Raw genomic sequence first — 25,877 nt, forward strand, 5'->3', positions numbered from 1 at the left:
TTTCTAATGTTGATCACTCACTTTATGTGAGAAAGGGAAATGTAGGTTTGGTCATCGTAGTCATCTATGTGGATGACTTGATTATTACAAGTGACAGTGACAATGGGATTGCCGAAGTTAAGGACTTCTTGAAGAAGAAGTTTGAAATGAAAGATTTGGGTGAGCTGAGATGCTTTCCTGGTATTGAGGTGATCAGATGTGATGATGGTATATGCCTATCCCAAAGGCAGTATGGCTTGGATATGTTATCCAAGTATGGTATGACAGCATGTAAGCCTCTTTCAGTACCATTGGAGAAAAATATGAAGTTGAGTGCCAATTTTGGGGATGAGATAGAAGACCATACTATGTTCAAGAGGATAGTAGGGAGTTTGATTTACATGACTATCACAAGGCCTGACTTGAGCTATGTTGTTCGCCTTATCAGTCAATTTATGCTGATGCCTAGAAAGCCTCATTTGGATGCAATTAGACATATATTGAGATATGTGAAGTCCACTTTACATTATGGATGTTTTTATGATGCAAGTAAGGACATACAAGTGTTTGGATACACATATGCAGATTGGGCTGGTAGCATGTCTGACAAAAGATGTACTAGTGGGTGCATGTTTTTTCTTGGTAGTGTAGTAGTTACATGGAGTAGCAAAAAGCAACCTACAGTTGCTTTATCGAGTACAGAGGTTGAGTATAGAGGTGTTGCTATGGCAGCATGGGAGGTGGTATGGTTGCAAAAGTTATTAGGTGATTTGGATGTGTAGGGAGATGGTCTAGTTGTCATTCATTGTGACAACATGAGCAATGTACAATTAGCTAGGAATCTAGTGTTCCATGCTAGGACAAAACACATTGAGGTGCACTACCACTTTGTGAGAGAGAAGGTACTTGCAGGAGAGATTGACTTAGTATATGTTAGCACACAGTATCAAATAGCTGACATTTTCACAAAGGAATTGGGTGCGGAGAAGCTTTAAAAGTTCCAAAGCTTACTTGGAGCTGCAGAGATAGAGTTGAGCTTGAGGGGGAGTGTTGAGATGGCAAGCTCAACATGTGCAGACATTGATGATAGACCGCCTGGCTAGATGGGTCCACACATCTACACTTAGCACATTGGTGGTCATTATGACACACACATAGCCACTGACTTATCACTTATTATATTTAGGTAGTTACACCTACCTACAGTTGGCAAAGATATAGTGCTATCGATTAGTGTAGTTGGTTATGCACTATTTGACTTAGAAGGCCACTTTCCTTTATGTTGTATCTTATCTATACTTTGTGTACATTGTATAGTGTGTGGAAGAAGAAAAAAAAAATCAGCAAGACAACGTTTTGGTCTCCATCTCTCTTCTTCTGTTCTTGAGTGAGCTTCCTCTTGTGTATACAATGTGTGTTTGGTGCAACAGCTCAAGCAAAGTCCCCCATCATGCGATTCTTGACAAAGGAGACCTCACATTGAGTGAGCTTTTGAGATGAAGTGCATGGTAGATAAGACGATAGCAAAGCAAAGCACTGCAACATTAGCAACATTGCTACTAGTAGGGTTAGAAGTCAACCAAGGCTCTACGAGCCAATAAAAAACTCATGTGGTGGCAAAGCAACTAGACAAATACCAAGCAAATGACGACCCACCATTCAACTTTGTGGAGCAGTTCGAGCAGGCCTGTGATGCCTCATCGATCCTAGTCAATGCTCCCAAGATTTTGGAATGTGCTTATGTCACAAGGGTCAGGGACCTGGTGCACGAGTTTGGATGCTACAGAGCATGCCAATTTCAATGGCTTGAAAAATCTCTTCATTAAGAGATTTTTCAAACCTGGGTACTCTGATAACCTACTAGTGCGACTCATGAATGTCAAGAAGAGAAAGAAAGAGGATATTTGAGATTATGTGACCAATGTGAGGAGCCTCTTCAAGAGAATCCCTATGGGCGAGAGACCAACCAAAAGAGCGGTATCCATGGTATTCATCAATGAAATATGAAGTGAAGAGCTCTACAAAGCCTTGGTTGGCAACTTGAGCTTACACCGAGATGCACTAGCAAGGGTCTTTGAAGAAGCTATTAGAGTGGATGACTAGCTCAAGGAAAGAAGCTCCAGGTTCTCAAATCGAGAGGAGTCCAGTGTTAGGAGTTCCCAGAGGGCCTCAACACCAAGTGAGAGAGCATACCCAAGCACACATGACAGAGGGAAGGGCACTGATTCAAGACAAGAGCTAGCAGAGATTAAGAGATGGGCATAGCCAAACTGAAGGAGATGATGAGATGACCAATGTGCCCACATGTCCAATGCATGCATTGTGGCGGAAACCACTTACCAGTCAAGTATCAGTTGTGGTAGGTTTGGCCATGACGCTATGCATTGTCGACTACCTCAGAGACTCCCATACCCGCAGCCTTACGAGCAACCCTACCTTGCGAACATGCCACCAAAATTATTTGGAAGGGGAGCCCCATTGGCTCTCATGGCACCTAATGACGCTAAGCCATCCATCCCTAGGATGGAAATAAATCCTACAGGTATCCCTAGACCACTCGAACCCTACGTGACCCATCCACTGAGTGATACTCCAGTCCACTATGTGGACGAGCCTAGCGGCGACGAGCCTAACGGCGACAAGCCTAGCGGCGACAAGTCTTATGTAAACCCATATGTATCATATGATGAAGAAGGAAATTGGTCCTTATGGACTACCAACCAGTACCAGTGATGGCGTTAGGTAGATGGAGAGATAGAGGCCTAGGAGCACAGATCCAAGAGCCAATCAAGGACTTGCGGACACCTACTACACATTTCTTTGCACTACCCCAAGAGAAAGTAGGAAAATAGAGATAAGGCAGACTTGAGATGTGTTGCGTGTGAAATCACTCATCTCTTTGTCGATTGGCCTAGACGGAGGCCATCCTCTAGTTTGGAAAATGAGCCATTGGTTCCATTCGGGTTGTTTGTATCAAGAGACTTGATAGGGAGGCCACGCCTATCCCATTGCATGTATGATGACTCACACGTAGACAAAGAAAGCCATCATATCATTGCAAGGACCTAGCAACCTTGATGCAACCTTAGTTGGAAAGAAGAGTTAGAGACAGAGGAAGAAAATTCTAGATGCTAAGGTCACCCTCAAAACCGAAAGTGCCACAACATTGCCTGTTGGAAGGAAAGTCATTAATGTAGAGGAAGAAACATCGGCTCCATGGACAGTTAAAAAGGGAAGTGCTAAGGTCGAGGAGTACCCCAAGCCAAAGCGCCAACTCAAAGCCATCAAGAAGGTGAAAGAGTAGGTGAAGGAGGCCCAAGAGCACCTAAAAGACACTGAGCGCCCATACTAGAAGACAAGATTGATGATCTCTCAAGCATAAGCACACCAATCTCTCTCTCACTACCAAAATCAAGGGAGGCAATGATACCACAAGCAGTGTCAAGATTGTGGGAGAGAAGGAAGGAGTCTCACTTGTATCTTTCTTGCTTGCACAATGGGGGAATACACACAGAGGTGGAGGCTGAAAACAATTTTTCTCTTCTTAGTTGTGTAAGCCAAAAAGAACTCTAGTACAAGGAAATAGAAGAACCCTATATATGGGTCTCAAACCAAACTCAACTAACTAAGGTGGCATACTAACTGAGCCACAAACTAGAGTAGATAAGGATAGCTATCATGTAGCTATTATTCATGGGCGGTATACCAACCGCATCTACAGCTGACAAGTCGGTGAAATAAATGCACAACGGTCACCCTGGCATATCACGAGTGGAGCTCGATATCTCAACACTCCCCCTCGAGCTCAATCCCAATTCCTACACACCAAGCAGGTCTCTGAACTTGCGCAGCTTCTCTGCGCCCAATGTCTTCGTGAATATGTCAGCTACCTGATCCTCTGTGCTGACATAAACTAGATCAATAAGACCTAGTAAAAACCTCTCCCACACATAGTGATAATGCACCTCAATGTGCTTTGTTCTAGCATGATATACTGGGTTATTTGCCAAGTGTATACTACTCATGTTGTCACAATAAATGACAACTGGTCCATCTATAAACTAATGCATATCATAAAGTAGCTTATGCAACCAAGCTACCTCACATGCAGCCATTGTTGCACCCCTGTACTCAGTCTCTGTGCTCGACAAGGCAATTGTAGGCTGTTTCTTGCTGCTCCAAGTGACTGCAACACTCCCAAAAGAGAACACATATCCACTGGTAGATCGTCTATCCGAAATGCTACCAGCCCAATCAGCATCAGTGTATCCATGCAACTGTATCTGAACCCCAGTCTCATAAAATAGTCCATACTACAATGTGGACTTCACATACCTGAGTATGCGTCTTGCCGCATCCAAATGCGGTTTCCTTGGAGCCTGCATAAACTGACTTACCAATCCAACATCATAGCCCAAATCTGTCCTAGTAATAGTCATATAAATCAAGCTTCCTACTATGCGTCTGTACATAGTAGGGTCTTCCAGAAGCTCACCTGCATCTACGCTCAGCTTCACATTCTGCTCCAAAGGAACTGAAATAGGCTTACAGCCTATCATCCCATATTTGGACAGCATGTCCAATCCATACTGCCTCTGCAAGAGCTGTATCCCACTTGGTGATCTAATCACCTCAATGCCCAAGAAATAATGTAGCTCTCCCAAATCCTTCATCTCAAACTTCTGCTTCAATAGCATTTTCACATGAAGGATATCTTCATCACTATCACCTGTCATAATCAAATCATCAACATAAATGACAAGTAGCATGATACCTTTCTCTGTTTTTCTCACATAAAGTGAGAAATCTGCCTTGGAAATCTGAAAGCCAATAGTGACAAGATACTGTCCTATCTTGTCAGACCATGCTCTAGGTGCTTGCTTCAAGCCATACAATGCTTTCTTCAACCTGCAAACAAACTCAGGATGAACAGCATGCACATAACCTGGTGGCTGCTCCATATAGACCTCTTCTTGCAAATCACCATGCAAGAAGGCATTCTTTACATCCATCTGATGTAAAGACCATCCCTTTGATGCAGCCATAGCAATGACTGCTCTTACGGTTGCCATCCTTGCAACCGGACTGAATGTTTCTTCATAGTCAATGCCATATGTTTGTGCATACCCCTTGACTACTAATCTTGCCTTGTATCTGTTCACAGAACCATCTGCATTGTGCTTCACCTTATAAACCCACTTATAGCCAATTGCATTCTTACCTTTAGGCAAAGGTACTAATTCCCATGTAGCATTTGCTTCCAAGGCATCCATTTCTTCATCCATGGCTTTCTCCCATTTTTCTTTTCCCATGGCTTGCTCAAAAGAAGTGGGTTTTGGTTCCTGTATCACTTTGACTATATATGCATAGTGAATGGTTGTAAATCCATCATATTTCAGCCTATCCACAGGATACCTAGCTCTCGTAGACCTGCGCAAAATAGGTTCACTCCCAGGTGCTCTCAAAACATCCCTGGTCTTCCTTACTCTAGGTGTAACAATAGAAGGAATACCCAACTCATCATCAATGCTCTGTTCTGAGCCACTGGATTCACCATCCACATAAGAGTGACCTGCATTTACATCAAACATGGGCTGATCAACCTTCTCTTTTCCTTTTCGTGATACCTGCATACCACTATTTGCATTGTTTTGAGAAGATTCTCCTGATCTCAATCTGCCTGTCCATGGCGAAGAATATGAACCACTGCTAGAGGACGCTCTAGGTCCACTAATATTTTGTGACTGCTGCTGTGAATTCTGTGCAGCATTACCATTTTGTGCATCTACATCATCAATCACATTTACTGGTTTATACCAGCTACTCATCTCATCAAAAACAACATCTCTGCTCACTGTAAACTTACGAGTAGAAGGGTTATAGTATCTATACCCTTTTTGCTGTAGAGAGTAACCAATAAAGATGCACTTCTCAGCTTTTGGATCCAACTTGGATCTCAACTCATCTGGCACATGTACATAGGCAATGCAACAAAAAATTTTCAAATGAGAAATATCTGGTTTCCTACCAGTATACCTCTCCTCTGGAGTCATTCCATGTATTGCTGCAGTGGGAGTCGTGTTCATTATGTAGACTGCTGTAGCAACTGCTTCAGCCCAATAAAAATCTGGCAAGTCTTTTTCATTGAGCATGGCACGATATACCTCTCCAATATGCCTGTTTTTCCTTTCTGCAATTCCATTTTGTTGTGGGGTATGACTGCATGAATATTGCTACTTTATGCCATGCTCCTGCAGGAACCTTGCAAACTCATTTGAGATGTACTCTCCCCCTCCATCTGACCTTAGGCATTTTATCTGCAGGCCTGTTTCTTTTTCAACCATAGCTTTAAGAGTTTTGAAATACCCAAAAACTTCACTTTTCTTTTTCATAAAATACACCCAAACTTTTCTGCTATAGTCATCAATAAAAGTGACAAAATAATGACAGCCTCCAAGAGATGCAGCTTTAGTAGTCCACACATCAGAGTGGATTAATTCCAATGGCTTCTCACTCTCTTGAACATGTCTAGGAAATGGTTTCCTTGCCTGTTTTCCAAACTGACAGGCTTCACATACCTTATGCATTTCTGCAACCTTGAATTTGGGCAATCCTGCAACAATATTTTGGGCCTGCATTGATTTAAGTCGGCGTACATTAACATGACCAATGTGTTTATGCCAGATATCAATATCTGCAACTACACTGGTCCCATGTGCAAACATTGCTGCACTCAATTCAGACATGTCTGCATCCAATGTAAACATTCTGCCCTTCTTCTTTCCTTTTGCTATCAAGCGACCTTTATTTTTCATATCCTCAACAAAGCATCCATGAGGATTAAATCTGACATGCAAGCCCTGCTCAATCATTTGACCAACAGAAACTAGATTCTTGGTGATATTCGGGACATGAAATACATCGGACATGTATTTCTTTTTCCCATCCTGCATAGACAAGGGAATTTTTCCAATCTGCACAATAGGATGTGCAATATCATCACCAGTCTCCACAAATCCTAGTTTTTCCATTTTCCTTGTATCTCCATCCATTCTGCATGACCTGTCATGTGGTTTGATGCACCTGAGTCAACATAACATACATCATTGCTTTCTTCTGCACTTGTCACAGAATTGTTCATGTGCTGCACCATAAACAAATGCTCATTTCTGTCATCACCCTGTCTACTAGAAGATGCATAATTCCCTTGTTGCAATTTCCCATTCATGATGTCATTCTGCTTTTTATAGCAGTCTTTAGCCATATGATCCATTTTACCACAGTAGTAGCATTCAACATTGCTGTTTGCATTTTGGCCTCTTTGCCATCCACCACGACCTCTTTGGCTCCCCCTGCCTCTAGAGTTACCACGTCCTCCTCCATAGGACTGGTTTTCTTGAGTTTGCTGCATATTCTGATTTCTACCACGGCCTCCAAATCGGCCTCCTCTACCTCTGCCTTTACCTCTTCCAGCATTTGAGTAGAAGACAGCTTCTTTTGAAGTTCCTCCTGAAGAAGATGCACCACCATTTCTTTGCTCCTCAGAAATTAGAAGAGCAATCAACTCCTCAAAATCAGGAAATCTTTCACGAACTGAAATGGATATCCGAAACTGTGCATAATCCTTTCCTAGACCATTCAAGGTCACAGAAACTAAATCATCATCTTCCACTGGCAACCCAATGGAAGCAAGTGCATCTGCAATCTTCTTCACCTTCATGTGGTAGTCGTTGATGCTCATATTTTCTCTTTGCACATTGTGCAACTCTTGCTTGAGCTGCATTTTCCTGGCTTGCGTATTTGTGCTATACATTTTTGACAAAGTATCCCATGCCTCCTTTGGCATACTTGCATCTTGAATATGCACAATCATACAGTCTGAAATACTGATAGACAGCCAATACATAACTTTCCTGGCTCTCTCATGCCATGCTTTAAATGCCTGCATTTGCTGTTGATTGGGAACATCAGGAAGAACTGGTTCTTCTTCATTTCCTGCAACAAATTCCCAATATCCTTTTCCCATAAGGAAATTCGTCATTCTAAACTTCCATGCTTGGAAGTTGTTCTTGTCAAGCTTTTCAATTACAATCTGTGAAAGAGAATCAGACACCATTACAGAACATTGCAAAAAATTCTGTCACTGCAAAAAACACAGCTTCACCCTCACAAGGGCAAATCTGCAAAACTGGCGAAAGTGGTATTTGACCACACAGCCACTTCCTAGTGACGATTTTGCATAAACAGAAACCAATGATGATTCTGTAACTCCCAATGTCTTTGCACATAAGCATACGATGCAATTTCTGTGGTAACTTTTCACCGACTTGTAGAACAGTGGTCGCACAACATAAAATTGGGCCTTTTTCTGAGTGCGTGCAGAAAACTTCCGCCTCCAAAACACGCCCCGAAATGGCCTCAAATAAAAAAAACAGGGTCGCCGAGGGCTAAAGCCCATACCCGCAGCATATACTGCCCTCTTGCTTCACCGCGAAGGGCGTCTCAACCTGAGACAATGCACTCCTATAATTTTCGGCTGTGCTACCTACAGAGATCTGCTCCCAAAACAGAAAATGAAAGCAACACTGCTCCTCTTACCAAAACACCACCACGAACAAGGCTCTGATACCATGTCAAGATTGTGGGAGAGAAGGAAGGAGTCTCACTTGTAGCTTTCTTGCTTGCACAATGGGGGAATACACACAGAGGTGGAGGGTGAAAACAGTTTTCCTCTTCTTAGTTGTGTAAGCCAAAAAGAACTCTAGTACAAGGAAATAGAAGAACCCTATATATGGGTCTCAAACCAAACTCAACTAACTAAGGTGGCATACTAACTGAGCCACGAACTAGAGTAGATAAGGATAGCTATCATGTAGCTATTATTCATGGGCGGTGTACCAACCGCATCTACAACTGACAAGTCGGTGACATAAATGCACAACGGTCACCCTGGCATATCACGAGTGGAGCTCGATATCTCAACAAGCAGGGCCGCCTAAAAAAAGTTTAAATTCTCCAGGCCAGCAAACCAGTCAAGGACATTGGCCAAGAACCGTAGAGTGGGAGAAAGGCAAGTAGCTAGCAACCTCCTTAATACACTAGCTTAGGAGACATGCTTATACAACATCCAATGCTATGGCATGAGCTAAAACAATAGGTCAAGGAATTAGATGAGCTAGTTACCACCGACTTTCCTGAGCACAACGCAGAAACACAAATACCGAGTTTGACGTTGCACTCCATGCCTAAATCCTTGCATGCCAATGCTTTTTGGGAAGGCACGAAAATGCATGCAATCTTGTCAATCCTAGCTATGGGGGATGTCACAACAAAGGAAATTGTGGACACGGGGGCAAGAGTGAGTGTGCTAAGCCATGCAATACTCCAAACTTGGGTAACCCATTGGTTGAGATTGCTAGGTTCAACATCATGCTAGCTAACAAAATGAAGGTGAGACCATTTGGAGTGTTGAAAAACTAGCCATTGAAGATCGAAAGAATCCAATTCTCTGTCGACTTTATAGTCATGAAGGGAGTGGACTACGACATCCTGTTAGACCAACCTTGGATGCGAATGCGAGAGTCATAGAAGATCAGGGAAATGGTCTCATATTCTTAGGTAATTGAACCGAGGTTGTAAGAGTAGAGATGGTCACTTGGAAGACTACGCCGGTTGACCTAGATGCAATCTCCACCATGTTGAAGGGTGAAGGTCAAATTAGGAGATCCTATGGGGCCCTTACCAAGTATATCTCATGCCCGGACGACAAGCGAGACTGGATGCATGTTCTTGCTACCATTGACTTGCCGTTCTCGGACAATGAAGAGTATGAGCAAGCAATCAAGGCAACTTGCAAGCCCAAGGACACACTCTTAGTACCAGTCTACATAATGGAATGAATATCTGGAGAAAATCACTAAAGCCACAAAAGAATTGGAGGAGCTGAGGGAGGAAAGAGCTTGCGTGTATGAAAGAGAGGTGGAAAGATTAACCCAAGAAGCTACCTCAGCACAGGAAGAGCAGTAGAAGCTAAAGGGTGAAATGGAAAATCAAGAATGAAGGTTTACTCAGAGGAGGCAGAGGGAAAGCCTCAAAGCCATGGAAAGGAGAATAGAAGAATGGGCTAACCAGAATGAACAAAGAGTTAAAGCCTTGGTACACTGTCTTGCTCAAGTAGAGAAAGTAAAAATTATTGCTGATCAGAGTGGAGGCTGCCCAAGTGAGCTTCCAAACACAACAATAAGCCTTTTTGGATACTCTATTGGATGACACCCAAGAAGAGGAGGGAGAGTCCATAGAGGCCATGAAAAGGAAATTGGGAATGGCTCGTAGAGCATTGAAGGTAGGACTGCAGATGCCACCACAAACTAGGGGAGTTGGCCCAAGCCTGGAAGAGCAATGCCACTACCTCCTATTGGCAGGTCTAACCTCGCACGAAGTGCACGTACTTGGGTTCAATGAAGAAGAGCAACAGGAGCCAAGCCAGGACATGGAGATGGATGTGAAATTTGGAATGGCACCACATGAAGAATTGCTTGTCCCACTGCCTCCTTCCCCGTGGCGTGAAGAGTAGCAACACACAGATACCTTCGCAGAAAGAAAGGCGGCATTGAGTGAAAGAAGAAAACAAATGGTGGAGGAGACAAGGAGAAAATTGAATGCCAAGGGAGTGAGGGAACCCTAGGCACCTATCCCACCATGCGAGGATGATTCCCTAGCAAGCTTCCACACCAATCTTGTAATCTGGGAGAGGCAAAAAACGTATAGGAGTCCCTTCGACTTTAACTTCCAGTTCCCCACCACCTTGCATAGGGTTTTGCCCATCAAGGTGGTGAAGGAGGCAATTAACATTAGAAGTAGGCTTGGATAGAAATGGCTGGAGGAGAGAGAGAAGAACCCCACATTATGGGCCATTGAAGATGCTGAATTTTGGCAGAACAAGGTTTTTGAAGTGCCAAGGTCAGTGCCTGGCTACGAAAGTCAACTTAAATGGAGAAGAAGGGTCTGCGTGAGAGCGGAATTTAGGTGACGGGAAGTGCTTAAAAATAGCAAAAAATTATGAATATCAAGGGAAAAATATTCAATGTCAAAGGCGACGGCTCGATCTAGGACAATTTTAAGCGTCAAGTGCTTGACGGGCGCCCGTGCGACACTCCGAGAATTTTCATAATTTTTCCGTGCGCTTGTGCCAGTCAGTGGAGCTGCCAGTCAGTGCGGGATGTCGAGATGAGCTCAGAGAAATTTTCAGACTGACGATCCATGTCCGTATGCGGAAACTGGACAGGAACCGGCTGGGGTGCCCAAAAAGGGGACCAAATTTGAAATTTGAAAGGGTGTGATTAGTGGGGGGTGCCCTTTGGCCCCTCCACCCCCCTAAATTTTTCGTGGGGGGGAAGGAAGTGCCGTGCAGGCAACGGCGCGAAAAAAACGCGCCCCCCCCCCCCCCCCCCCCCCAATCATGATCATGCTTGACAAACAAGCTATGGAGTGCATTATGCCATGCTTCTACCTTTATCATACGCTCTATGTCGCTTCAATCCGCGTAGGGAATGGTGTCCTGTAGAGGGAGAGAGAAAATCAGTCTTTCTCTCTCCTCCCTCTCTCTTCTAAGGGGGAATTCATGTGGGAAGAAGAAGGAAGAAGAAAGAATGATGGAGGCTTGTCCGACACGGATCGGATTGCTCCACAGGCTGGAAATGGTGATTGGTGATTGTACTGGACATGAAGTACTGCTGATTTCCAAATCTACAGCCATGGACATGAAACCCGAAACACGCAAATAAGCGATAATTTAAAATTTTTAAAGGAAATTTGAGCTTTTATGGCTTTTGATGGATGAAATGTTGTTCATGTGGGATAAAAATTGTTCATGCTACTGTTTTCTATGAGTTCTTGCTGGTCATAATCAAAAAATCAGAAAAATATGCATTTTGTGGTTCAAAATAATATGCTAAAACACGTAAAACATGGAAAAACAAGGAAAAATGAGGGTTTTTGGCATAAAAATGGGAAAGTAAATAGGAACATCAACTAAACTTTCATTTCTTTGCAAGAAGGAACTAAGGGACACAGCCCATAACCTGTTTTGAATTTTCAGTAATTAAATAATGCAGGAAAATAAGGGAAAATACAAGAAAATGGTGGAAAAACCCTAAAAAATAGGGAAAAAATACATTTTGGGTTCCGAAAAATAAGGATAAATAAGAGCAATGTTTGTGAATGTTCGTGGGGACTGAAGCATGAGGATTTGCCTCAGTTCAACCCCACTTTCTTGTTCTAGTACGTCTTTTTCCGCTTTCTACACAAAAAAATGATGTCAAAATACCCTATAAATCCATCCAACGATGCACTATTTAAACGAGGAAGGGTAGAGGAGTTGAAATATGTCTAAATGCCATGTGAAGTGATGGAAAAGTTGCTGATTTCTATGCATAGCATTTAGGATGGATGATAATTAAAATTAAGAGCTTAGTAGCACGAGGATCACCTCGGTGCTAGGCCCATGCAACGAAGCACGATCGGTAGTTGGAAACCATTAAAAGGATGTTTTTGCACTTGTGCACAATACTATTTTGCTAAATGTTTGAGCACTAGGCATCCACCAAAGGCATAGAGCATGAAAAGAATTTAGAAGTATCGGTGATCAGCTCCTGGACATGCATTGCAATTGGTTTTTTAGAACATGACCTACGTTGAGAGGCAGTGAGGCACCCATGCTGTAGGCTAGTCGTGGGGTCTAGGGAAAAGAGAAGTAAGGACAATGGTACATTCCTGGACACGCTTATTTGGTACCTTGAGTGGCTTTTGTGCGATGTGTCTATTTGTTGAGCGACGCACTGAGGGGCCAATCCCCAAAGTGTAGGAGAGTCGCAGAGGGTTGACGGCATTCAGCCGTAGGAGGAACCCCATGTATATGTGATTCGAGCCTTTTGGCTATGTGAAAGGAACTCCCTCTGAGGAGTAATATTGGGTTAGGATCAGTTGGACTACAACGTATTACAAACGCAATGTTTAGGAAGGCAGAGATTTCGACAGACGCTCCTGGCCGCGAGGCCGAGGGGTTGTCTTATGCGTAGTGACGAGGCCCAGCTAGTGCATGAGCCAGTGCCGGCCCGTTTTTAGGTCCATCAGTGGTGCGTTTGCTGGGAGCCGCTTAAAAGTGGCGGTTCTCGAATCCTGGTTGTTTAGGGACCAACTAACAGTTTATGCCAAAGGATACTGAGATTGATCTGTTATTTATTGATAAGCATCGTCTAGCAGAAATCCGAAAGCAAGAAAGAGACGAAAGAGCTAGGCGACGTGCTGAAATTTTTAGGAGATATTCCCCTAAGCGTAGCGGTGCTGAACCCTTACGAGGGAGTGGATCTAGTGGTCTTGGGGCCACAAGCAGTAAGTTAGGAGAAGGTGTAAGCTCTTGTGCTCCCCTTCCTTCTATAAGCCAGTCCACGTCAAGTACGGGAAGTGTAACCCCACCGTTCCCTATTCCTAGTGCAAATCCAATCTTTGTCATGGCGCAGCCTATTGCAATTTCAGCAGGAATGACGGATTTGCCGGCTCTAGGTTACCCGCTACCCATTTTTAATGGGCTAGTTGAGGAAGATGCGGAACTCCACATTAGGGAGTTTCAAAAGCTGATGTTTAACTGTCGCATCCAAGAAGAAGGACATTTAATGATGTTCTTCAATATGACTCTCAAAGGAAGAGCCGCTATATGGTATCATGGTTTAGAAGCCGGAACCATATTGAACATTGATGCATTTTATGGAGCTTTTCGAAGGGAGTTTGCCCCTGAAAGGGGTGGGCAATATTGGTTGCGTGTACTCAACATGACCCGTCAAGAACCACACGAGGATATTCGTGCTTATGCGAAGAAGATAAAAGAGGTTTTTCGTAAGTTGGACACCTCTATTCCTATCCCCGCAGCTGCCCAATTGCAATATTTCCTACATGGTTTGGACTTTAATATCCAATTGCAGTTGAGTAGTGTCCCCTTGGGGGATATAGATATTGCCATTACATGAGCACAAGAGGTGGAATCCCGACTACAAGCAGCCTATGCTTCTCGAGGCAATTCGAATATGGGTTTAGTATTGGGAAACAATATGGCAATGGCCAATGGCAGTAGTGGTCAAGGGATAGCGATGGCTAACCCTAATGGGAGAGGGAACATGATACAGAATGTGCCTTTATTACCAGCTCCCCCTAGCATATTGATGCCTACGAGCAGTCAAATGGCTCCAAGTGGTGGAAGCCAGGCGGTCAATTCTAACACCATGCCTGTGGTTCAACAACCAGTGCCTAATCGAATTGTTAGGCCGATGGAACGACATGGTAATGACCAAGGCTATGAGTCGAGTTCTTCTAATGTTCTTGGCGAGGTTAAGGACATGATGAAGCATTATACCGACATGATTACGGAGCAATATCGGCAAATAGCCGTTGATGTCAACTTCCTTAAAAAACAACAAAATTTGATAGGAAGTAGATACCCAGAGGAGGGTGCACCTTCAAGGTTTAGTTGCAAATGGTTGTGTTGGGCAGCACTATCCAAGGAATTGCCCGAATGTTAAGTGCGACATCTGTGGAAAATCCGGCCATTTAGCAGCTACTTGCTGGAGTAAGATCAGTTCCCTCCAGCGAGGAGGTCGGCAACCAGGGCCTGTTAATCATCATGCCCAAGGAAATGATTCCCAGCGAGAAGATGGGCCTAAACAAATACTTCAACGACCAAAGACTACAGTGGAGGAGCTACCAAGTGGTAGTGGGGTTAGTTTGATTGAGGCTGTACGCGTTAACGATGCTGAAACCTCTAATCTACGAGCTATCCTTACAAGAGGTCAAAAGGGTAGAGAGGCTGACAAGGATAAGCCTGTCGACGGAAACCCTAAACAAGGCGACAAAGGAACACAAGTTTTGGATCCTTCCATGGAAGGGGGACCTTTGAAGCCCGTAGAGAGTAAAACTAATAAGGAACCACCAAAGAAGAAGGTGAAAGTTAAGAAAGAGACAATAAAGCCGGTTCAGCGACCTAAACAGCGGATGGTTTGGCGTGAAAAGCGAGCTCTATCGAACTATCATGAATTCGATTTGGCGAGCTCTCTTTGCGAAGTCAAGCCGGATGTGAATCTTTTACAGCTTATTAAGCTTTCCCCAGGAGTATGTAAGGAATTTAGAAAGATCCTACGTACCGGGTATATCGTAGAACCTTTGGGTATTGCGCGAGTTGGTGATGACTGGTTCGAGCATGCTGAGAAGCATTGCCCAAGGGTTGCAGCCTATGTCGATGGGATATTAGTAGATTATGCCATTGTCGACACGGGATCATCTGTTAACATTATGAGTTATGAACTGATGGAAAGGTTGGGTCTTGCGATCCAGAAAGATACCTCCACAATTCTCAGAATGGCAGATGATAGTTTGAGACAGCCAGAAGGCTGCATTACTAAGGTCCATGTCACTGTTGCAAATGTAGAATGCCTGTTGGACTTTAGGGTGATTCATTTTGCAGGCCGGCCAAGTTACCAAGTATTACTCGGACGACCTTGGATCTTGCAAGCGGACTGCCAAGTGGATATACCCGCTGGTCGACTGATATTCGGCAGAGGTGCCCAGCGTGTGGTGGTTGATGCTTATCTTGAGTCCCCGCAAAGTGAGAGAGCTCCTCTATCTTCTACAGAATTGGAGACATTAGAAGATTTATCTGGCAGTGAGACATCATCGAGTGATGAGTCTAAAGAGGGATCCACTACGAAAGACATCTATCAAATCACTTTGAATGAGCCGATAGAGGGCCAAGATCGTATAAGAGATGCAGATGTTATCAAGCTAGACCTTGGTACGCTTGGTGATTCGCGGCCAATCAAATTAGGTTCTATGCTCAGCACAGCAGAAAGGGAGGACTATGTGGCCTTGATCCAGGAATTCCGTGATATTTTTGCCTGGAGTTATGATGAGTTGAGAGGCATTCCTCCTAGTCTTGCTGTTCATACAATTCCGTTGAAAGAGGGCAGTCGTCCTGTACGGCAGAAAGTAAGGCGTATGCCTTTCGAACTGAGGGACGGCCTGTTTGAAGAGTTACAGAAGCTTCGAAAAGCGGGTTTGATTTTTCCTGTGCAACACACGGAATGGTGTTCTCCAGTTGTGATTAGAAAGAAGAAGAATAATCAAATCCGTTTATGTGTAGACTTTAGGGAGCTGAATAAGCAGACAGTTAAGGACTACTACCTGTTGCCATTTATTGACCAGATTTTGGATCAATTAGCGGGAAGGGAGATATATTCGTTTATGGATTGCTTTGCAGTATACAACCAAATGGCAATTGCAGAAGAGGATAAGTTGAAAACAACTTTTATCACTGTATTTGGTACTTTTGCGTACCATGTGATGGCCTTTGGTTTATGCAATGCGCCTGGTTCGTGGCAACGAACAGCAGATAAGACATTCGGTGACATATCCCCTGAAGAGTTGAAGGTGTTTATTGATGACTTAGGGGTTGCCACCGTGAGAGAAAGGTATTTGATCATTTTGCGAAAATGCTTTGAGCGCTGTAGACAATTCTGCATCGCCTTAAACCCACGAAAGTGTGTTTTTGGAGTACCTTATGGGCTATTGCTAGGTCATGTGGTCAGTTCGGTAGGAATTGCGACAGACCCCGAGAAGGTTAAAGTTATAGTTGCCATGGGTCCACCACGCACTCCGAAGGAAGTTCATAGCTTTCTGTCTTCGGTTGGTTACTACCGTAGATTTATCAACGCCTTAGCAGAAAGAACCTTGCCGCTTATAAATTTATTGTCCTTTAGTTGTTCATTTGTATGGGGTGACCCTTGTAAAGTAGCATTCGAGGATGTGAAATAAGAGCTAGCAAGAGCTCCCGTTTTAAAAGCACCTAAAAGAGGTGAGGTGTTTTATATCTTTTCAGCAGCCACGATGTATAGTATCAGCTGTTGTTTAGCCCAAATTTGGGAAGAGAAGTGGTACCACCCGATTGCTTTTGCTAGTCGGAAGCTGGCGGTATCCGAAATCAACTATACTTACATGGAGAAATTGTGTCTAGCGATGGTCTTTGGGACCAAGAAATTCAGGCATTACATTCTCTATGAGAAAGTCGTGCTTTATACGAAGGCGGAGGGGCTTCGATTATTGATGAATAAGTTACAGCCGCCTGATCGTTTAGCAAAGTGGTTGATCACTTTGCAGGAATTTGATTATGAAATCAAGAGTAAACCACCAAGGTTGCAAGGCATCGTGGAATGTCTTGTGGACTTTGGGGAGCCGAAAGAATCTGTGGCTGAAGGTAGTGACATGGAGTTGTTGTTTAAAATAGATACGTCATCTATTCCCTCCTGGTATGCTGCAATAACGCATTATTTATCGACGGGAGAGGCGGGATCCGAATTATCTAAAGCTGAGAGAAGGAAAATTATGCAGCAAGCGTTAAAGTTTGCCTTGATCGCAGGTACATTATATCAGCAAGGGGTTGATGACATCTATCGCCGATGTGTGATGCCTGATGAGGTGCCATTCATTTTGGAAGAGTGCCATGATTCTGCCTGCGGCGGCCATTTTGCTGGACAGCTTACAGCACAAAAGGCTTTGAGAGCAGGTTATTGGTGGCCTGCCATCTTCCAGGATGCGTTTGCGTATGTTAAGAGATGCGATATTTGCCAACGACATGACAGTCGAGAGAATAGGAAACGACCACTCACCCTATTATGGCGATACTTCCATTTGAGAAGTGGGGAATAGACTTTGTGGATCCTATTACTCCATCGTCGACTACACAAAAGAGGTACATCATTGTCACAACTGACTACTTCACAAAGTGGTCAGAAGCACGTGCAACAACGAAAGATGATGCTAAAGAAACTGCTAGTTTCCTTTTAGAGCAGATAATATGCCGGTTTGGTCCGCCGAAAGAATTAGTGTCGGACCGCGGAACCCATTTCTTGAATAAGGTGATCAAAGGTTTGACAGAGATGTGGCAAATCAAGCATAACAAGACAACCCCCTATAACCCGCAAGCCAATGGGCAAGTTGAAAGCACCAACAAGCAGCTTGTGGGCATCTTGTCCAAAATTGTATCGGAAAAGAAACGGGATTGGGATAAAAAGTTATACGTGGTAGTGTGGGCCTATAATACGACCTTCAAACGAGCCACTGGTCATACCCCGTTCAAGTTAGTATATGGGGAGGAGTGTGTCTTGCCTTTAGAAATTGAGTTGCCGACTATTCGGTTTGCCATCAATCATTCTTTGAGTGATGAAGACGCACTTTTTGAGCGCTTGACGACACTGGCACATTTAGATGAGCTTAAGTTGCAGAGCTTATTGCACCAAGAAGTGGCAAAGCGCCAAATGAAGCAGCTACATGACCTCAAAGCCAAGAAATACACCTTCAAGAAAGGACAGCTTGTTCTGTATTATGATGCACAACGTGAATTATTTCCAGGCAAGCTAGAGCCCAAATGGGATGGGCCCTATAGGATTGTTAGAATAGGAAAGAATAAATCCACAGTCTTGTTAGCTGACCTTGAGGGGGTAGAATTTAAAAATAAGGTTAATCTTAATAAGATTAAACCTTATTATTTCTGATTGCACTAATGCTATGACGGCCTTGCAGGTCTAGGAGAGATCGATCAAGCATCTGCAAGAAAATCGTGATAGAGGTTGATGGGTCGTCTGATCCCTTATTTAGAACACCCATATTTGGAACAGAGGTATCATCAGGGAAAGCTCATTTGGTGGAGCAAAGGATACAAGGTGATTGAGCAAGAAGGCGGGACATTTATTTTGGAGATCAAGGTCTTCTGCCATCACTGCCTACAAATTTTGACGAGCATCCCTGTTGAATTTAACGATGATGGAGGGATGGAGCCTATAGTTCACCTGTTGAATATGCTGAATTTCGATTACCATAATTACGAGTAGAGTTCAGGATGGCGGGATATGTAAACCCTTTATGGACATACACCTTGTACTTTGATGGGGCATCCAGGGGTCCATGCAAAAAAGGAAGTGTAGGAGTTGTCATCCGAGACCCCCGACGACGCATTATCATGAAGTTAACTGCTTATCTCGGGGTGAATTTTACCAATAATATGGCAGAATACAAAGCCCTGATTATGGGTTTGAATATTGCGAAGAAGGGTGGTATCGGCCAGTTGTTGGTGAAAGGGGACTCTCAGTTGGTTTTAAATCAACTCAATGGGACGTACATGGTACGAAACCCCATCCTTTGTATGTACCATCATAATGCCATAGCCCTGCTAGACGAATTCGATAGAGTGTCTTTTCAGCTGATTCCACGAAATTGGAATCAGTTTGCCGATTCTTTGGCTAATCTTGCGTATGAAGAGGACCTCTTCTTTAATTGTGGCCCTTGTCCCGATATATCTATTGATGGTGAGACAGGACCTGGTCGTTTGTGGGGTATACTTTCTGAGCATGCCCTCTTTGGCAGACGATGGTTGATTTGGGTGATGCAGAGGGTAAGCGAGACTCATCTGCCTTTATTATCTGGGACGCATAGACTGATTAGACGACAGGTGATGCGAACACCTCTTGCGATATATGCAGGAGGGATAGGTCATAATTTAATGCACTTAGTTTAGGGCTACGAGCCTTTGTTCCCCTGGGAATAGTATGCTTTGATGTCTATCATGGTTGTTTCCAGGTGGATGTTCTGCATAGTATTGTTTTATTTTATTAGGCCAAGAGGGCCGATGCAGTTTTGTAGTAAAGTGTTTGATTTCATTAGGCCAAGAGGGCCATTTCCCTGTCTAGTGCGGGTGCGTTTAATTGGGTTTTGTTTAAGTGTTGTGCTGGACAGGTTTTGTGTTTCGTGGAATTTGGTGGAGCCTGGAGGAGCCTTTGCTGCGATGGAAGCTTCTTGTGGTCAATCCAGGTGATATTTCTCCTTTACGAGTACCTTTCTTTCCTGTTATATGTGTATTTGTACTTGTCGAGGGGATCGATTTTTATTGGGAAGTCGGCAACCAAGGCATGAAGTTCCAGGTTTAGGCTAAGTATGTTTGAGGGAGGTCGGAGTAGTCATTGCCTCTTGCAAAGACAATGTTAGACATCGAAAGACCTGTGTTAGCAGGACGTCCTAGTGGCCCTGTTTTGCTAGCCTGCTAGAGGCAGCCGTTCTAGGAGTTCTTGATAGTAGTGAGGCAGTTAGAGAAGCCTGCCAACAGATCATAATGATGATGCCCAGAAACTCTGTACAACCTAAAAGATGAATATAAATACGAAGGTGTGTAAAAAGGGGTTCTAACCCCTATCGAAGAAAATGAAAAAAAAATGAAAATATATAAGCAATTGATCATTGCCTTGCGAAGGCCTGCTAGGTTCCTGGGGACGAGTCAGACCCGTGGCCGATACCTTGTCTTCCTAGGGGTGGCTTCTTGCCAAATATAATACCCAAACAAGGAAGGTTGGAGCGAAAATAAAAGTGAGCGTTAAAAAAGGATTAAGTGTTGCCTTGCGAGGGCTTGGTAGGTTCTTGGGTGCCGAGACAGGTCCTGAGGCCGATGCCCTGTTCTCCTTGGGTCACTACGCTCAGCTCCCTACTTTTTACATGCCCAAGTATGTTCATCCAATAACGACCCTAAAAGAAGAAATGTACTGAAAGAAAATACTCTTTGATCAGGCTATAGGAGTCCTCGCCTTGCAGGAGCTCCTAGTTGTGTTGTCTTTAGTTGGTAAGTAGTACAGACTACCATTTAGGGCAACCTCTTTGATAGGTTTTTTTAGTTTGGCTGTGTTAGAGCAGCTGGTTAGTGACTCACTTCGGATCTTCTATTAGATGATGCTAGGCCTACTCCTTGTGGAAGTCATGCCTTGGTTCTATCCAGGGGTAGGGGAAGCATTGTGCTGAGTTTTAGTATATAATTGTTTTGTATCAGTTTGATGCTTCTTTGGTTGTTTATGTGCAGATATGTTCGTGGATTCGACGGGCTGAGTCGCCCTATCCCATGGTCGCCAATGAGAGCGGAATTTAGGTGACGGGAAGTGCTTAAAAATAGCAAAAAATTATGAATATCAAGGGAAAAATATTCAATGTCAAAGGCGGCGGCTCGATCTAGGACGATTTTAAGCGTCAAGTGCTTGACGGGCGCCCGTGTGACACTCCGAGAATTTTCATAATTTTTTCATGCGCCTATGCCAGTCAATGGAGCTACCAGTCATTGCGGGATGTCGAGACGAGCTCACAGAAATTTTCAGACTGACGATCCGAGTCCGTATGCAGAAACTGGACGGGAACCGGCCGGGGTGCCCAAAAAGGGGGCCAAATTTGAAATTTGAAAGGGTGTGATTAGTGGGGGGTGCCCTTTGGCCCCTCCACCCCCCTAAATTTTTCGTGGGGGGGAAGGAAGTGCCGTGCAGGCAACGGCGCGAAAAAAACGCCCCCCCCCCCTCCAATCATGATCATGCTTGACAAACAAGCTATGGAGTGCATTATGCCAGGCTTCTACCTTTATCATACGCTCTATGTCGCTTCAATCCGCGCACGGAATGGTGGCCTATAGAGGGAGAGAGAAAATCATTATTTCTCTCTCCTCCCCCTCTCTCTTCTAAGGGGGAAATCATGTGGAAAGAAGAAGGAAGAAGAAAGAATGATGGAGGCTTGTCCGGCACGGATCGGATTGCTCCACAGGCTGGAAATGGTGATTGGTGATTGTGCTGGACATGAAGTGCTACTGATTTCCAAATCTACAGCCATGGACATGAAACCCGAAACACGCAAATAAGCGGTAATTTAAAATTTTTAAAGGAAATTTGAGCTTTTATGGCTTTTGATGGATGAAATGTTGTTCATGTGGGATAAAAATTGTTCATGCTACTGTTTTCTATGAGTTCTTGCTGGTCATAATCAAAAAATCAAAAAAATATGCATTTTGTGGTTCAAAATAATATGCTAAAACACGTAAAACATGGAAAAACAAGAGAAAATGAGGGTTTTTGGCATAAAAATGGGAAAGTAAATAGGAACATCAACTAAACTTTCATTTCTTTGCAAGAAGGAACTAAGGGCCATAGCCCATAACCTGTTTTGAATTTTTAGTAATTAAATAATGCAGGAAAATAAGGGAAAATACAAGAAAATGGTGGAAAAACCCTAAAAAATAGGGAAAAAATACATTTTGGGTTCCGAAAAATAAGGATAAATAAGAGCAATGTTTGTGAATGTTCGTGGGGACTGAAGCATGAGGATTTGCCTCAGTTCAACCCCACTTTCTTGTTCTAGTGCGTTTTTTTCCGCTTTCTACACAAAAAAATGATGTCAAAATACCCTATAAATCCATCCAACGATGCACTATTTAAACGAGGAAGGGTAGAGGAGTTGAAATATGTCTAAATGCCATGTGAAGTGATGGAAAAGTTGCTAATTTCTATGCATAGCATTTAGGATGGATGATAATTAAAATTAAGAGCTTAGTAGCACGAGGATCACCTCGGTGCTAGGCCCATGCAACGAAGCACGATCGGTAGTTGGAAACCATTAAAAGGATGTTTTTGCACTTGTGCACAATACTGTTTTGCTAAATGTTTGAGCACTAGGCATCCACCAAAGGCATAGAGCATGAAAAGAATTTAGAAGTATCGGTGATCAGCTCCTGGACATGCATTGCAATTGGTTTTTTAGAACATGACCTACGTTGAGAGGCAGTGAGGCACCCACGTTGTAGGCTAGTCGTGGGGTCTAGGGGAAAGAGAAGTAAAGACAATGGTACATTCCTGGACACGCTTATTTGGTACCTTGAGCGGCTTTTGTGCGATGTGTCTATTTGTTGAGCGACGCACTGAGGGGCCAATCCCCAAAGTGTAGGAGAGTCGCAGAGGGTTGACGGCATTCAGCCGTAGGAGGAACCCCATGTGTATGTGATTCGAGCCTTTTGGTTATGTGAAAGGAACTCCCTCTGAGGAGTAATATTGGGTTAGGATCAGTTGGACTACAACGTATTACAAACGCAATGTTTAGGAAGGCAGAGATTTCGACAGACGCTCCTGGCCGCAAGGCCGAGGGGTTGTCTTGTGCGTAGTGACGAGTCCCGGCTAGTGCATGAGCCAGTACCGGCCCGTTTTTAGGTCCATCACTGCGATGCCAACTTGGATACTTGGATGGCCTTTTGCAACACTCAACCCTTTGATCAAAATGAGCCAGCCTTTATGCCCTACCCTCAAAGGGTGGGAGTGGATTTTGACTCTAGTTTCCATGGATGCTATGATTTCCCTATAATTTATAATCCTCATTGTACTACATATGAAGATGCCCTCATCTTCACATCAGAGAACTTGTATGATACCCTAATCCACTTCACCAATGAATTCTCTTCATGCCTTCACCTTGCCTTTATTACTACTTGTAATTACCTTAGAATGCTTAGGATACTCCTTAGGCAAGACCCCACCCCGCAGGAGCGTGGCCTCCTAGTACTCCATTTTGATCCTAACGCTATAGATAGTTGTGTGATGGTTCAACTAATGATGCGAGCTACTCTATTATCTTCATTTTTCTTAGCTCTTCTAGAAGATATGAATGATAGTGGCTTCACCCACTACAATCATCCATTCCTCTCCATCAGCACCCTTCATGTCCACCTAAACCCTTAGGGGTACCTCCAAAGCCACTAATTCCTTAACAAATCTATTTTCCCCCTTCTCCACCCCACTCCAATGATGAAGACTAACTTCTGTCACGACCATGTAACTTGGACACAAAAAAAAAAAGAAAAAGGAAAAGAAAAAGAAAAAGAGAAAGAAAAGAAGAAGAATAAATAGAAAGACAAGGAGGTACAAAGCAAAAAGGCAATCACCGAACATCAAAATGAAAAGAGATATCACACGTAGACACAACAGGATGCACAAGAGTCATAATCACTGCACCTAGGGGTTCTCATGTTAGGTGCATCCAGTGGCTTTGGTTGGCTGGCTCTGTGTCCAACCCCCTAGCTCTTTTTAATTCCCCATCACACATGCTTAGGGCATATCAAGGGAAGGACATACCTAGGAAGGTAATTCTTGCATATGGTTATAGACCCGCCGCCCTAAGCCCCTTGCACCACACCTCCCTTATGCACAAACTAGGTCCTCAAGTGTGGGACACCACCGAGGGCTTGCCCATCTCCCAGTTTCATAGGCACGTGCACCCTGCACTCCACGGTAAGGCAGTGATGTACCTTCTTTTCTTTCCGGTACAAAAAAAGGCCTCAATCACTAACTTTGGTGGCCCCATCATCCATGCAATATGCCCCCAGCCCCCACCACCTTAACTGAGCGATTTGTTTCTTCCCAAGCTTACTTCCTCTGCAGTGCCATCACCATTGACTCACATGTTTGCCCTTTCTCATCGAACTCTCATAAGCTCAAAACCACGATGTCTCGAGACTAGCAAGAGGGGCCATATTATGTGACAACGTTCCCATGAAGGCAAACCAAGGCAGAGGTAGATCGAAGTAGCCCCAATCAAAAAGTGAATGAATAAGCTCATTTGGAATGGCGCACGAGAAGGCAACCATGGGGGGCCAAACAACGGATCCATCCAACTTTATCTTCAATTTCAAAGATGGATCCACACATCTGTCTTTCTCCACGCAGGGATTTGTCCAACACGATATTCAATTTCAAAGGCATAAATCCCTCCAACACACCCTCAACCAGGGCTTGTATACAAACTCAAAAAAGCCATTTGGCTACACCCATCACCCCTTCCAACCACTCCACATCAGTGCCATGGGACTAACACTCGTCTAGGAGGGAAGTAATGTTAACCCTTAGATGAACAAGGTGGAAAATTTAGAAAATCTAAAGTAGAAGACAAGGCCAAGGAAAAAGTGAAACGGAAAATGAAGGCGCGCCAAGAAAAATATGGAAACACAAGAAGCAAAGAAAAATCCTAAATCAAGGAGAAAGGTGCATAAGAAAAAGTGCAAGTCAATACTTTTGTAAAAGAGCACAAGGTGCATCATGATTTATTTTGAGAGCAGAGCTCTCACTCATGCAAATTGTCAAGGTAGATGGGCGGTAGGAAGGAAGCTAGGAAAATAGGAGGACAATGGAAAAAAGGGCCTAGGCCATGGCCATAGAAAAAGGGAATGGATGCCCATGGGATTTTAGGGCATGTATATAAAGTTCAAAAAGTGAATGAGAGCTCATTCTTTGGTGTGTGGCAAAGTGGACTATTCTTCTTATCTTCTTCTCTTCTCTTACTTGCTTGTGCGGCTTGAGGAGGGAGTGTGAGGGAGTGAGTGTGTGAGGGTGAAGGATCAAGGAGGTGAAGCTCTCCACCATCTCCTCTCTTATTCTTCTCTTCTCTTCTCTCATCTCATGCGTTGCTATGGAGGATGGAGCTTGGAGGAAGAGGTTTGAGGATTCTTGAGATTGCATCATGAATCGTGGAGCTACCAGTGTGCTTGAGGGAGGAGGCAACTCGTTTGGGCATCAAGGTAAGCTAATTATATTCCTAGATAGGGAGAGCGTGTCGGCTATGTGAGAGGTAGCCATTAGTGATCCCCTTGAAACGCATGAACAATAAGCACTCTATGGGTCTTGGAGGTTGCTCACCTTTACAACGGACGATGGGGGCTCCTACCCCCCTTTTATTTTGTTGGTTTGAGGCTCTTGGGTTTGTAGAGTTGCAAGGTCATGGGGTTTGCATGGTTGCAATGTAACCAATTAGGAGTGCATCATAACGAATCATTAATGAGCAATGAATGTGCAATATGAGGAACATGAGCAATGAATGTGCAGCAATAAGTGGTCAGTGGGTCTTGGCTGTTGAGCATGAGCTCCGCCTCTATAGTGGACGATGGGGGGGATCCCACCCCCCTTTTATTTTGTTGGTCTGAGACTCTTGGGCTTATAGAGTTGCAAGGTCATGGGGTTTGCATGGTATCA

This window comes from Lygodium microphyllum, chromosome 6 (genome assembly GCF_053477565.2).
Source record: "Lygodium microphyllum isolate KBCC chromosome 6, Lygodium_microphyllum_v1.1.10, whole genome shotgun sequence".
Lineage (NCBI taxonomy): Eukaryota > Viridiplantae > Streptophyta > Polypodiopsida > Schizaeales > Lygodiaceae > Lygodium > Lygodium microphyllum.